Raw genomic sequence first — 13,387 nt, forward strand, 5'->3', positions numbered from 1 at the left:
GCTAAGATTACAGTTGTGAGCCACCATTCCCAGCCTATTCTTTAGTTTTAAAATAACAATTGAAAGAGCATAAATGACAGTATTAAAGATATCCAAATTCATAAAATATTTCATGCTGGAATCAAAAATGAACTATTACCAAATAAAACATTATACCTTGCAGCTCATACCCTATTCCCCTGTTTTAGCTTTTAAACACAGATAAAAATTCTTAAAACCTCACAGAAGATGACAGAATTAAAGTGACTCAAATTCTGTTTCTTTGCCTTTATTATCACTGTCCTATCACCGTTCATTTCACATCAACTGTGTAAATGCAAGAATATGTGATCCCACAAGGGCCGAAGCTGTGGACTGTACCCAGAAGAAAGTTCCAACTATTCCAAACCATTATGGCATTAGGAATCAACTCTGGAAATAGAGGCCTTTAGCTAAGGCTTTGAGGATGGGGTGAGTAGCTGGGAACAGGCCTGTGTAACTGGGAGTTCCCCATTAACTGACATATAGAATACAATGTTTATTAAGAACAGATAATGAAAAGGTAGTCGTATATTTAATATGATTATATATATATAATTATATGTGTATATAATTAAAGTCAATAAATAGTAATCACAGCAACTATTTAGGACGTAGACCAATATAAGATTCTGTCTCGGGAGGAGCAGTTTTTTGTCACTGACTTTTTAAGAACTGTAGGTGTGGCTCAGCGTTCATAGCACAATGGCTATGGCACCAGCCACATATACCGAGTGTGGTAGGTTCAAACCTGGCCCAGGCCAGCTAAATAACTGCAACAAAAAAATAGCTGGGTGTTGTGGAGGGTGCCTGTAGTCTCAGCTACTTGGGAGGCTGAGGCAAAAGAATCACTTAAGCCCAAGAGTTTGAAGTTGCTGTGAGCTGTGATGCCACAGCACTCTACCTAGGGCAACATAGTGAGACTCTGTCTCAAAAAAAAGAACTGTGGATGTTAGTGATAACACAAGGCAGGCAAGATTTAGTATCACCAAAGTTTAAAATCCCCTACAGACAACGCCTCCTGCCCTGTCCCTTAATTGTCTGCACGCAAGCCCTCGATCCTGGGAGAATGCATCCTAAAGGATCAGGAGGACAAGTGTCGTCTAGTTACAGGGCTTAGTTCCCAGAGGGAGGATGGACTTCTCCCCACAGCTCAGCGTTGACCTCTCCGGCTGGTCATATGGGTCTCCTTGACCAGCCCCTTCTGGACACAGGTCTGAGTCCTGCAGGGTTGGGTGGTGGAAAGAGAAAGGGCTTTTGATTAAACCTCTGAGATTTTAGGGAATCACTAGCTCAGTTCAGGGTCCTTACCAACAGAGCTTTCCCCGACAGCAACAGAAGTCGTATCTCCCCCATCACCGTGGAACACCATGGGGCAGGAGGGACCCACCGTGCATGGCAGAGGTAGCAAGCAGGAGACAGGAGGAAATAGTGGCAGAGCCTGAGTAAAAGCTGACCCTAGGAGCGACCCTGCAGGCTCTCCCGGTGAAACACTGGGAACACTATAATTATCGCATAGAATAAGATTTCTGTGGTCTAACAGTTAAATGGGAACTTTCACAGCCATTACCTGGTTTCAGCCCCCCAGGAGTTCCAAAAGGCGGATGCCCTCATTATCAGCCCCTCTTTATTGTTCGGAAAGCCACATCTTGAGAGGACGATCGACTTTACAAAGATCACAGAGCCAAGACTCGAAGGCTGTTCTTGTTAAGCTTGTGTTTTTCTGAGTGAATCTCGTGGTCTTACATGGGGCTGGCCAAGAAGAAACCACGAAATGTGCACTAAAAATCCCGATACTATTATACAGTTTGTGAATATGTGACTTCAGATGCCGTCAGGGAAAAGCTAAGGCCTCTTTTCTTGGCATTTTTTATTTATTTATTTATTTATTTATTTTTGAGACAGAGCCTCAAGCTGTCCCCCTGGGTAGAGTGCTGTAGCATCACAGCTCACAGCAACCTCCAACTCCTGGGCTCAAGCGAGTCTCCTGCCTCAGCCTCCCAAGTAGCTGGGACCACAGGCGCCCGTCACAATGCCTGGCCATTTTTTGGTTGCAGCCATCGTTGTTTGGCGGACTCGGGCTGGATTCGAACCTGCCACCTTAGATGTATGTGGCTGGTGCCTTAGCCACTTGAGCCACAGGCGCTGAGCCTCTTGGCATTTTTTAAAATTGAGATGTGGGCAGCACCTGTGGCTCAGTGAGTAGGGTGCCGGCCCCCTATACCCAGGGCGGCAGGTTCAAACCCGGCTCCAGCCACACTACAACAAAAAAATAACCAGGTGTTGTGGTGGGCGCCTATAGTCCAAGCTACTCGGGAGGCTGAGGCAAGAGAATCGTCTGAGCCAAGAAGTTGGAGGTTGCTGTGAGCTGTGTGACGCCACGGGCCTCTGCTGAGGGTGATAAAGTGAGACTCTGTCTCTACCAAAAAAAAAATTAAATAAATAAAAATTGAGATGTAACTTCACAGAGCGAAGTACCCAACCCTGAGTGTGTAGCAGGTGGGGGCCGTAAGCCTCTACCCTCCTCCCCCCCAGCACCCTCCCTCACTCACTCTCAGCAGCACCCACCCTGTGCTGGGTAAAACCACTGTTCTGATTCTATCTCAGAGATTCATTTCAAGATTTCCCTTTTTTCTTTTCTTTCTTTCTTTTTTTTTTTTTGCATTTAAAATACCAAACAGCTTATCAGACTGATATTTTCTCACACAATTAATCTATCTTTGTAACCGGGGTGGTGCTGCTCTACCTTGAAGCCTTTGTCCTTGCTGTCTCCATGCCCAGATTGAGCCTTCCCTGGACAATACAAGCTGCACGTCTTCATTCAAGTCCTTTTTCCCAGTGAGGCCTCCCCTGAACCATCGCAATCCCTCCCACTGGCTCCACACTTCCCACCATCGCATAGCCCACATTTCCTTAAGTAGTATTGGTTTTCCTGCCCTCCCCCCTGCCCCACAAGACTGTAGCTCTGTGAAAACATGGCCATGGGTTTTTCTAGTCACAGCTTCTCCCTGTCCCTTCAAACAAGGGTATCAGTCAATATTTGTTTAAGAAGCCAGTATCATATAGAATGACCCCCAAACCCAAGAAAATGACTCAAAACTTAGTCTTAACATTCACTTCTAAGTTGGGAAATTAAAAGCATAATTGCATATATTGGAAGTGATGAGCTCATTCTTTAATAGGTGGCCATGACTTGCAGATGTGAAGATGGACACCGACGGAAAGATTAAGACTTTCCGAGTGAGAAGGGATTCCAGCCTTACCACAAGGCTCTGTAACTTGGGCAAGTGAGTTTATTTCCATGAGCCAAGGCATATTTGAAAGCAGAAGAAACTGTGTCCATAGATTGATAACAGATGCAAACAAACACACAAGAAAGGATGAAGGGAGTAGGATTCTGATCCAGGGTTTATACAGTGTGTGAACTTGACATTGCTGCTAAAACATTTTACTTGTAGGCAATTAGATTTCAAAATAACCTAAAGAAAGGCTTTCCTTTTTTCATTTGTAGCTTATAACAATTACTGCCTGTATACTGTGCAACTGAATGTAATGTAGTAAACACTTGGAGCAATAATTTCATTCAATAAATATTTACTGAATATTTACTACTGCTATGTAGTAAACATGGGATGGGGCCTACTTCAGTTAACAAGACAGACAAGTCCCTTGCTCTCCTAGAGTGTACATTCTTGAGGCCAGTGGCAGAAGGAGACAGACAGCAAACAGGTAAATTAAAATAAGAAATTTTTAGATAGTGATAAGCATCATCAAAAATAAATAAATAAATAAAAAGTACCGGGAAGAAGAGGGCCTGTGTGTGTTGAGGCTGCTCAGGAAAATCTTTTGTGAGGAGATGACATTTGAGCTCAGAACTGAATTACGAGAATGGCACAGTCATGTTTGTACAGGAGAAATGGCATGTACCAGGGAAATGGCATGTGCAAAGGCCCTGAGACAAGGGTAAGCATGGGGTATATCATGAAGGGTATACTCAGAACACAGAGAGGGAAGTGAGAAGATGCAGATGAAGTCAGAGATGGGCCCAATCATCAAGATCTTGTCTACTTGGCTCGGCGCCTGTGGCTCAAGTGGCTAAGGTGCCAGCCACATGCACCTAAGGTGGTGAGTTCCAATCCAGCCCGGCCCGCCAAACAACGAGGGCTGCAACCAAAAAATAGCCGGGTGTTGTGGCGAGCACCTGTGGTCCCAGCTACTTGGGAGGCTGAGGCAGGAGGCTTGCTGGAGCCCAGGAGTTGGAGGTTGTTGTGAGCTGTGATGCCATAGCACTCTACCCAGGGGGACAGCTTGAGGCTGAAAGAAAGATCTTGTCTACCAGGGTAAGAAGTATCAAAGACAGTGAGATGGGGTTAAGTGCTTTTAGAGCAGTGGAGTGACGTGAGCATGTCCTGATCTCACAATGAAAAAGGAAAGAAAATATGATCCCGTGTGCTGTTTCCTTTGTCTGGAAGATGCTTAGTAAATATCTGTTGATTGCATAAACACAAGGATGAGTGAAGGACTCAATCATGTAAGTGATCGAAGTTAGCATGGCAAGGGCATTGACCTCTACCTGGAGTTAGAAGACGCAGCTGTACCACCTGCTGGTTGTGCGCTCTGGGGCAGTTCATCAAACCCAGTTTCGCACCTCCCTTTCCTCTTCTTCGTAGAATGAGATAATTCCTCCCTGAACTGCCTCCCATAATGTGTGGTGAAGATCAAATCGGAGAGTGTGAAAGGTGCACATTTAAAGGGTGGTGGGTGAGAATGGAGATGATGAGGATAACTTTGGGGGCTGTGTTAAGCTGCAGTGGCATGCCTTGATTTTAACCTTGAAGCCTTTGATATTTGTGAATTGTTCAAAGTTTTGTTTGGAGCCTGTTGCGCTTATCAGCCTGCCTTCCCTCTGCTGGGTGGCTTGTGCCCCTCTTTGTAAAGCAAGGCTGCATTTATTTACTCCTGAAAACCCAGGAGAGAACCCCCAGCTCCTGTATACAGTTAAAGTCCTTGATCCTTGCCTTGGCACCAAACTGCTGACAAATGCTTTCAGAGATGTGAGATGTTATCTTCTCCGATCCTGGCAGCTCCACAGAGGAGGCAGGACAGATTCCATTTCACCTGCTGGAACTCCACATCGACCCCACTGCATCTCAGGAGACTCACAGGCACTGTTTTCCAGGCTAAAAAGTTTTTGATTTGGCCTCTTAGGGAGAGGAGCAGCATCTCATGTTGTCGGAGTGGGAAGGGACCAGGGACGTGGCCCCAGCATGGAGGGCTCCTGAGGTACCACTCAATGTGCGTGACAGTGTTGCCCACTGTCTCTCTCTCCCCTTCATCACTTACTCCCCGAGTCACCAGGGCCAGCAGTTAAGGACATGACATTGATAAAATGTTGATGGCAATAGTATAGCAAAAATCAGGACTGCTTTCCCAGGGAACCGCAAGAGGGCCCTTCTAGAGTCACGCAGGGCTTCAGCAGGAGGAAACTGAGGAGAGTGGCTAAGTAGAGCATAAGCCCTGGGCTGGCACCCTCCGGGCTGAGCCCATGCTCCCCAGGGGTATGAACTTAGCAGGGCAGCAGGAAAGGCAGGCTTGGGAGTCAGGCAGACTCATCAGCTCTGTTGTCTCTCACTTGTCTGAGCCTTGGTGGCTCACCTGTGACATAGGAAGGAGGGTCCTGAGGATGAGCGCTCTTCTGCTTGGTGCCCGGGCTCCCTCCACACTGCTATTTTGGGTGGTGTCTCTCCAGCTTCTTGCCAGAGTTGGGGTTTCCAGCTCAGAAGATCAGGAGAGAAAGGCATCTTAATCACTGAATGGTTCTCACAAACCAGACTTTGCTGAGCTATTTGCAGTGAGTCAGGCACACATAAATTATAGTGCCCTAAAATCCAAAAAGGGCTGAAGAGCAAGAACCAGTGTACTGGGGGCAGGACGCTTTTGGGGGTATGCCATCTCAAACTCCTGCAGAAAGTAAATACATGAGAGATGCTTGGGTGAACCCACAGAGCAGCCGGCTGCCCTGTCAGGGCAAGGAGGGCCCAGGACTGCCCTTACCAGGCCCCCAAGATTGAGGTGATAGGGGAGATGGGGTCAGCTGTGCAAAAGGATTTACAGCACGGTTCCTTTACATATACATCTGCTGAATGATCTAATTTCCAAAAAATTGATTTATAACACTAGTCAGGAAAGATGCATTTGTGTCCTTGACTGGGGGGACACAGGAATCTCAAAACCTTTGAAATATTTAAGAGTTTTTGTTTTTCCTGGTGGGGGCAGGCAGCGGACCTACCTTCAGTGCCTTTCTTCGAGGTCATATTAAAATACATTGTGCGTTCCCTGAGCATGCACTGATTTTGTGAAGGGTGAGATGAGGATGGTGAGGGGACAAGGGGGCATGCTGAAGGCATTGGGCGGGGAGAGGGTTGTCAGGCTTGTATTTACCCTCAGTCAGTGTATAGGGACCCTGAAACCTTAGAAAGAATGTTATGGAATTTATGGGAGCGGGCACTGTGCTGCGTTGTGTGGCTCTTGCTCCTGAATGAGCACGTGGGTTGAGAAAGCATATTTTCCCACAAGAGATTCCCTAACAGGGCCCCAGGCTTTTCTGGGACATACGTGTCACCGAGGTGACTTAGAATCTGGTCGCTTGCCCACGATAGTCCACATCCCCTTCCTGCTGGGAATTGGGGTCACTCACATTTCCCCCACCCCATGCTTGTACTAGATAAACATACACAGTGCAGAGGGGAAGAAGGCGGGAAAGAACATCTTTGAGGGCGTGAAGAGACACATTCACACTTCTTGGGTGTGGAATCACCTGGAAGGCAGCCCCATCTCCCCCAGGCCAGCTTTGGGGTCGGTCTTGCCTGAGGGTTAAGTTAAGGTTTTCAGACTCGGCCATAACAAAAGCATTGCCTCCTTCTAAAGGAAGGAGTGAGGGCTGTTTGAGACAGCTTCGCTCACACTGGGGTGAGGGTTTTGTAAACAACCTAGAGTCAGAAAGGACAGAGGTTGATGGATAACTACGCATTAGTGGAATCTGGTACCACTCTCCTGCCCTCTCCCCATCCCCTCCTCTCTTGCCATCCCCTGTCTCCCCCTGGCACTCATCTTTGTTCCCCTTCAGTGATTCAAGGGGTAGGGATGGTGGGAGAGTCCTTGCAGGAGATTCAACCTTGGGACCCCTTTCACCAGAGAGGCAAAGAATTGTCTAAACAACCTGTCACATGAAAGATCAGCCTCTGTTTTCTGTGCTGAGAAGTGCTGTGAGATCACTGTTAGCAAGGGGCATGAGAAATCCCTTTTATCTCAGCCTGCTTCTTTTAAGCAGCGCTATCTCTCTAAAGATGCCTCCCTGGTGAAAATATATGGAGTGCCCACCACCTGATCCCTGCCTATCTGCAAAGCAGAGGATCCTTCTCCCCACCCACCCCCAGTCCCACTCAGCGCTCTGCACCCTTGCAAATGGCTGCTTTCCTATTGCTCCAGAAAATGGATTAATCGTAACCTGGGCTATAGCAAAAAAATGTCAATTTTGACACCATAGTAGAAATGATAGGGCTGAAACCATGTTTGTGTGCAAAGTTAAAAGGTAACGTGGCAGTGGAAGACCAAGTCTTTGGCGTCAGCCAGAACTGAGTTCAGAGCCTGTCTCTACTACTGAGAAAGCTATATGCCTTTGGGCAAATGATTTTCTCTTTAAATACCATCTTTGCATGCTTCTTGTAAAGATTAAAAATAATGGATGTAATGTGCCGGGAACAGAGCATGTACTGAATACGTACATGATAATTACAGCAATCTTGTTTGAAGTTGTTTACAACACAGTCCTCAAAAGGTTGTTATTACATACGTGCTCTTAATTGATGCATTTAGGCGGTCAATCAACAAATAGGGATGTATGTGGAAGACATACTGAATGACAGTACGATTAACAAGCAAAGAGTTATGCCAGGGCCTGAACTTAGAATTTCAAATGAAGAGATAGGCATCATTTGATTCCTGCCACAGAGAACTCCACCACATCCTCTGATGGTGAGGGGAGGGTGAAGGATAAAGGATTGTGCTCTCTGGACAAAGCTCAGGTCAGCATCCCCGTGAGGGGGTCATTTGTGTCAGGTATGCACCTGTGCCCTCTAACAGTCTAAGTTTCCTGAGAGTGGGAACCATGGAGCTTATAATTCAGTGACTGCTGACTGCCCAGGAAAGCTATTCTGTCCATTGATAGAGCTGTAAACAGAAAAGAGGGAATAGAAGTCGAGATGGACTCCCAGCTCCCCCCTGGGCCCTCCACACTCTGGCTATCTGGTTTGAATGGTTCTAAGTGAGGAGTGGGGACCTGGATCCTAGGCCTCAGTTTACTATGTTTCCTGGATAAAACCCCTGTCACCTTTCTGAGTCTCAGTGTCCTGGGTTGTATGATGAAAGGGTTGGCAATTTCGTTGCTCAGGTTTCTTATTGGATGAAAGTTCTACGACTTACTTTCCATGATTGATGTTCACGAAAAGTATTAGTTTGGAGACTTACTGGTTGGACTTTTTCAATTATAGATTCTAGTATGCCAGAGGCTTCTGGATAATGAATGAGGAATCATCTGCCACTTTCTGGTCATGCCTTGGATGTTGGTGATCTGGTGAGGTCAGGAAGGCCTGGGCCGCCAACATCTTGGGTTAGACAGCTCAGTGCTACAAAGGGGGACAATAGCTAAGAAGCCCTCCAGGGAGAACTCAGTTTCCTGCTTATCTGGGGCCATCCAGGTTCTGTCTCTGCAGACACCTTCTGGGGGAGCCTTAACTCACTTTTTGTGCCTGGCTTCTTTATATTTATCTATAGGTCCCTGAATTTGTAGGACTTCTGTTATTACTTTATCCTCGTCCCTAGAAGTCACTTTAGATTGGATAAGCTAGAAACACCTTGAGGAAGAAAACACCTCCGGTAGCTTAATGCTCGCTCATCATTTACTCATTCATTCCACAAATACCTACAGAGCTCCTGCCGTGTGTGGGTCAGGTGCTGTGCGAGGCAATGGCAACCCAGAGAGAAACAAAAGCAGATGGAGTCTCTGCCCTTCCAGAGTTTTCTGCCCCGTGGGGAGGCTGAGATTAATAAAATACTCAAACTCGGAGTCTAACCAATGTGTAACTGAGAACGCAGGGAAGTGTCCTGAAGAGAAGGGAGCAGCTCCTGGAGCATCCGCATCCGTGTAGCAGAGGTCACTGGTTCCTCCCTCAATATTTACTCTCCTCTCTCCTTGACTCCTGGAATCCCTGTGACTGGGGAGAATAATGAGCCCAGCTAGAATGCTGCCTTTCCTAGGGGTGGCTGTTTAGCTCACTGGGGGCCAATAATCTATAGTAAAATTTCTGGCATAAGATTTCTGGGAAAGATCCAGGGCATGGAGCAGATGAGGCTGAGGAAGAAGGTACCTGGTTGGACTTCCAAGCCAGCCTTAGCTGCCTGCCTCTGACTGCTTGTTTCCGAGAGAAAAGAACTCCACCCCCACCTTTTGGTGCCCCCTACTCATTTTGTTTAAGCCCTGTTTGGAAAGGGATCTTAATCGCTCAGAAATGAAGGTAACTCCTGAGATTTATACTGTGCTCACATGGAAAGCTCACCTGGTGGGGGGAGGGTGTTGAGGGGAGGGTGGAAAGTAATTGGGCCAGCCTGGCTGGAAGGGTTAGGGGGCTGGGGGGGGCAGCCTGGGCAGAGACCTCATAGGGAGAGGAAGCAGGGCCCAGAGCCTCAGGGGAAGAAAAGTGTGAGATGGGGTGGGGAGGGGACTGAACCTCACCCTGCAGGCTTTGGTAGTCACCTTAGGAACTTGGAGTATTTTCCTGAGAGCACCAGGAGGCTGCCAAAGAGATAAAAGCAAAGGGGAGCATGATCAAGACATCACCTAGTTTCGATTTTCATATGTGAAAAATGGATAATATTGTTTCTAGGAAAATATCCCCCAATAATACCCAAGATTTGCTTTGAGGATTGAGTGAGAGAAAGTATGTAAAACTACCTTAGGACAAGCAAAGCATAAAATATACAAGTTGTTATGCTTTCTGTTCATAATGATTATAATAAGATGACATTTCTGGATCATCTCAGCTCTTGGTAATAAAAATGAATAATAGTACTCACAGCTACTGAGTGTGTATTGAGCACCAAGGCACAGGACCTCACAAACATCACCTAGTTTGAAACTTCTCAACCACTCGTTTTTCAAGTGAGGAAACGGAGTATTAAAAAGAACATGTTGGTGTCCCCTATTTACACAGTTAGCAAATGACAGGAGCAGAATTTGAACCAGGTCACATTCAAACACGCCTGATCCCCGATGGTGGTGCTGGTGTGTCATGTGTGACATCTTCGTGTCTTCTGCGATGTGTATTTACAGTTTCACTGGTTTTAAAATGACAGGGCTGGTGGCACACCTCTGGGACACAGGCTCCATGCAGGGAAATTGTTTCTCTAATGCGATACTTTCTTTCCTTTCCCTTGGGCTACTTCTCTTTTCTTCCTGGCACTAAATATTATTGGTAGATATGATGTGTCTACTTAATTATCAATTTGTACTTTGGTGGCCCAACCGGAAGGTGAGCTCCTGGAAGGCAGGAGTTTGCCCTGTGTACTCCCCAGGGCTCAGGAGCAGCTGCCAGGCATAAGGTGTGCACCCAACATACATCTGTTAAATGAATGAGCAGACAAGGAGAGGGAGGGTGTTGGAATCATTCATGTACATTAATTACTTTATTCTGTGTCGTTAAGTCTAAAGGCCACATCTATGACTTCGTTAGAGGAACCCCGTTGGACTGGAATGCCCCGTGAAGGTGGTTCTCAATATGGGTGAGGGCAACCCTGGACCTCCTTGTGAGGTTTTTCCAAAATAAATCGCCTGCCCCCTAGCCCTCACTCCAATTCCTCCCTTTCTTTCCCATCCTTCTTTCTTGCTCGCCTTTTAGGCTGAGAGATTTCTGATGACGGGTACCTCATCTTAGTCAGATCCGGTATTCCAGATTCAGTCTCTGTGCACAGGAAACAGTGAGTTATAGCTCTGTTAGCTTGATGCTCCAAACACCAGGGCAAACTAGGGCTTCATGGATAGACCTGTGAAGACCATCACTGCCTCTATCTAAGCTGGCTTGAAGGCAGTGTGAGGTCAGGAAAGATGGAACTTTCTCCAGGGTGGGTTGATAGCTTACTAGGCCACGACAAGAGGGAGATGTGATAGGACGGTGGGGAGGAGAGCGAGGCCAGGTCTGGCAGAGGGAAGGCAGAGTGCACGTCAGGGTCCCATCCACTGCCGTCACCCAAGAATGATAGAAATTCTACTGCACATAACCTTCACTAATACACAGTTAGGGAGAAAGAGCAGAAAGGGAAGGGATGAGAGCAGGATTTAAACTAGGTTTGAATTTCCTTTCTTGTTACATACTGGCAAGGTTCTTAGCTCACTCAACCTCAAGTACCTTCTATGCAAAATGGACACAATATTTTATTGGCTTGGTATGAAAATAAAATGAGATGATGGGTGTCAAACCCTGAGCACGGAGCCCCGCATTTGACACTTAGAAACACTGCATGACAAACCGTAAAATTCTGTGCTAATGAAAGGGATTATTATATAGATAGCCCGAGGCGACCCAAAGGTCTGGGAATGGACCCCTCCCCCAGCCTCACTCCTGGGGCCCTACCCAGATGCTTGACATTCCAGCCTCTGGCCTTTAGGGAGCCCAGGTTTAAATGCAGATTTTATCAGGTACTGTTTAATGGCCTTCATTTAAGTTATTAGCACCTCAACTCTAATCAGATTAACCTCCAGCTGAAAAAGGAGCCTAGGACCAGGAAATGAGAAGGTCCTTAACCCTTAGGTGGCCTTGGAAGATTTAAAGACGTGACCTTAAAGAGCTCTGGGAAGGCGTAAGCACACAGCACTGTCTACAGAGGAAGGAGTTGGTGGATTTGCACACCGAGGCAGCAACGCTGTCTTCAATGTGTGCCAATGCCGTGGGATAAATAAACCACTATTGATTTATTTGCTTATTTATTTTAAAAGCTATTAAGGTGTTTATGGGGCCTTGGTCATTCTGCAACTTCTCAATTGAAAGATCTTAAAGGTTCAATTACTCTCCTGGGAAGGGTGAAGGGAGAGAGGGAGAGAAGGCTTGTGGGGGGAAGAATTTTTTTTTTTTACTAAATAGATTTTATTTATTTATTTTTTTATTAGATCATATTTGTGCACATTAATTCTATCATGGGATACAGTGTGTTGTTTCCATATACAATTTGAAATACTTTCATCCAATTGGCCAACATAGCCATCATGTCATTCTCTTAATTGTGTTAAGACATTTATATTCAACATTTAGAAAGATTCACATGTACCCTTATAGGAAAAATCATAGGCGTCATCCCCGCAATCACCCTCCCTTCACCCATCCTCCCCCCTCCCCTCCCCTCCCTCACCCCTTTCCCTGTAGTCTTGGACTCCATTTGGATTATAGCTTTCCTATGATAGTTAACAATTAGTTTCATAATAGGGTTGAGTACATTGGATACTTTTTCTCCCATTCTTGAGATACTTTGCTAAGAAGAATATTTTCCAGCTCCATCCATGTAGACATGAAGGAGGTAGATTTTATTTATTAAGACAGTTTTAGTTTATGGAACCATTGAGCAGAGAGTACAGAGAGTTCCCATATAGTCCTCACTCTGCTGGATTTCCCATATGGTTAATATCTTGCATGGGTGTGATACATTTGCTACCACTGATGAGCATATTGACACATTAGTATCAACTACAGTCCATAGTTCATGTTGAACTTCACTCTGTTGTGTTGTACAGTCCTATGGGTTGTGCCTAATAGTGTCCGTGCGTCCACCAATTCTCTGTCCTGAAAGTCCCCTCCAATTTAGGGTCCTTATCTTCACAAAGGCTGACAACCGCAGCTGGTTGAAAGCTGGGCCTTATTTGGTGGTGGTGGTGGGGGCGTGAGTTTGTAAGAAATCCATAGGTGGGTAAGCATCTCCTGGGTAGGACACAGCCCAGCACACAGCGACACTTGTGGGGCGGAAGCTGGTGCTGGTCTCAGCATCTGTGGGACTGAAAAAGTGACTTTACTTCCTGTCCCCTTTCCTTTTCCCTTCTCTGCCTTTCTCTTGTTAGTATTTTTCCTCTTTAGAACTGCATCGTTTGGTAGGCCCTTCACAAAAGTCTAAAAGGTCCTGTGTCATTGGTGTACCTTTTTTTTGAGACAGAGCCTCAAGCTGTCACCCTGGGTATAGTGCCATGACATCACAGCTCACAGCAACCTCCAACTCCTGGGCTCAAGTGAGTCTCCTGCCTCAGCCTCCCAAGTAGCTGGGACTACAGGCGCCC

This window comes from Otolemur garnettii, unplaced genomic scaffold (genome assembly GCF_000181295.1).
Source record: "Otolemur garnettii isolate 467f Iridium unplaced genomic scaffold, OtoGar3 scaffold00104, whole genome shotgun sequence".
Taxonomy (NCBI): domain Eukaryota; kingdom Metazoa; phylum Chordata; class Mammalia; order Primates; family Galagidae; genus Otolemur; species Otolemur garnettii.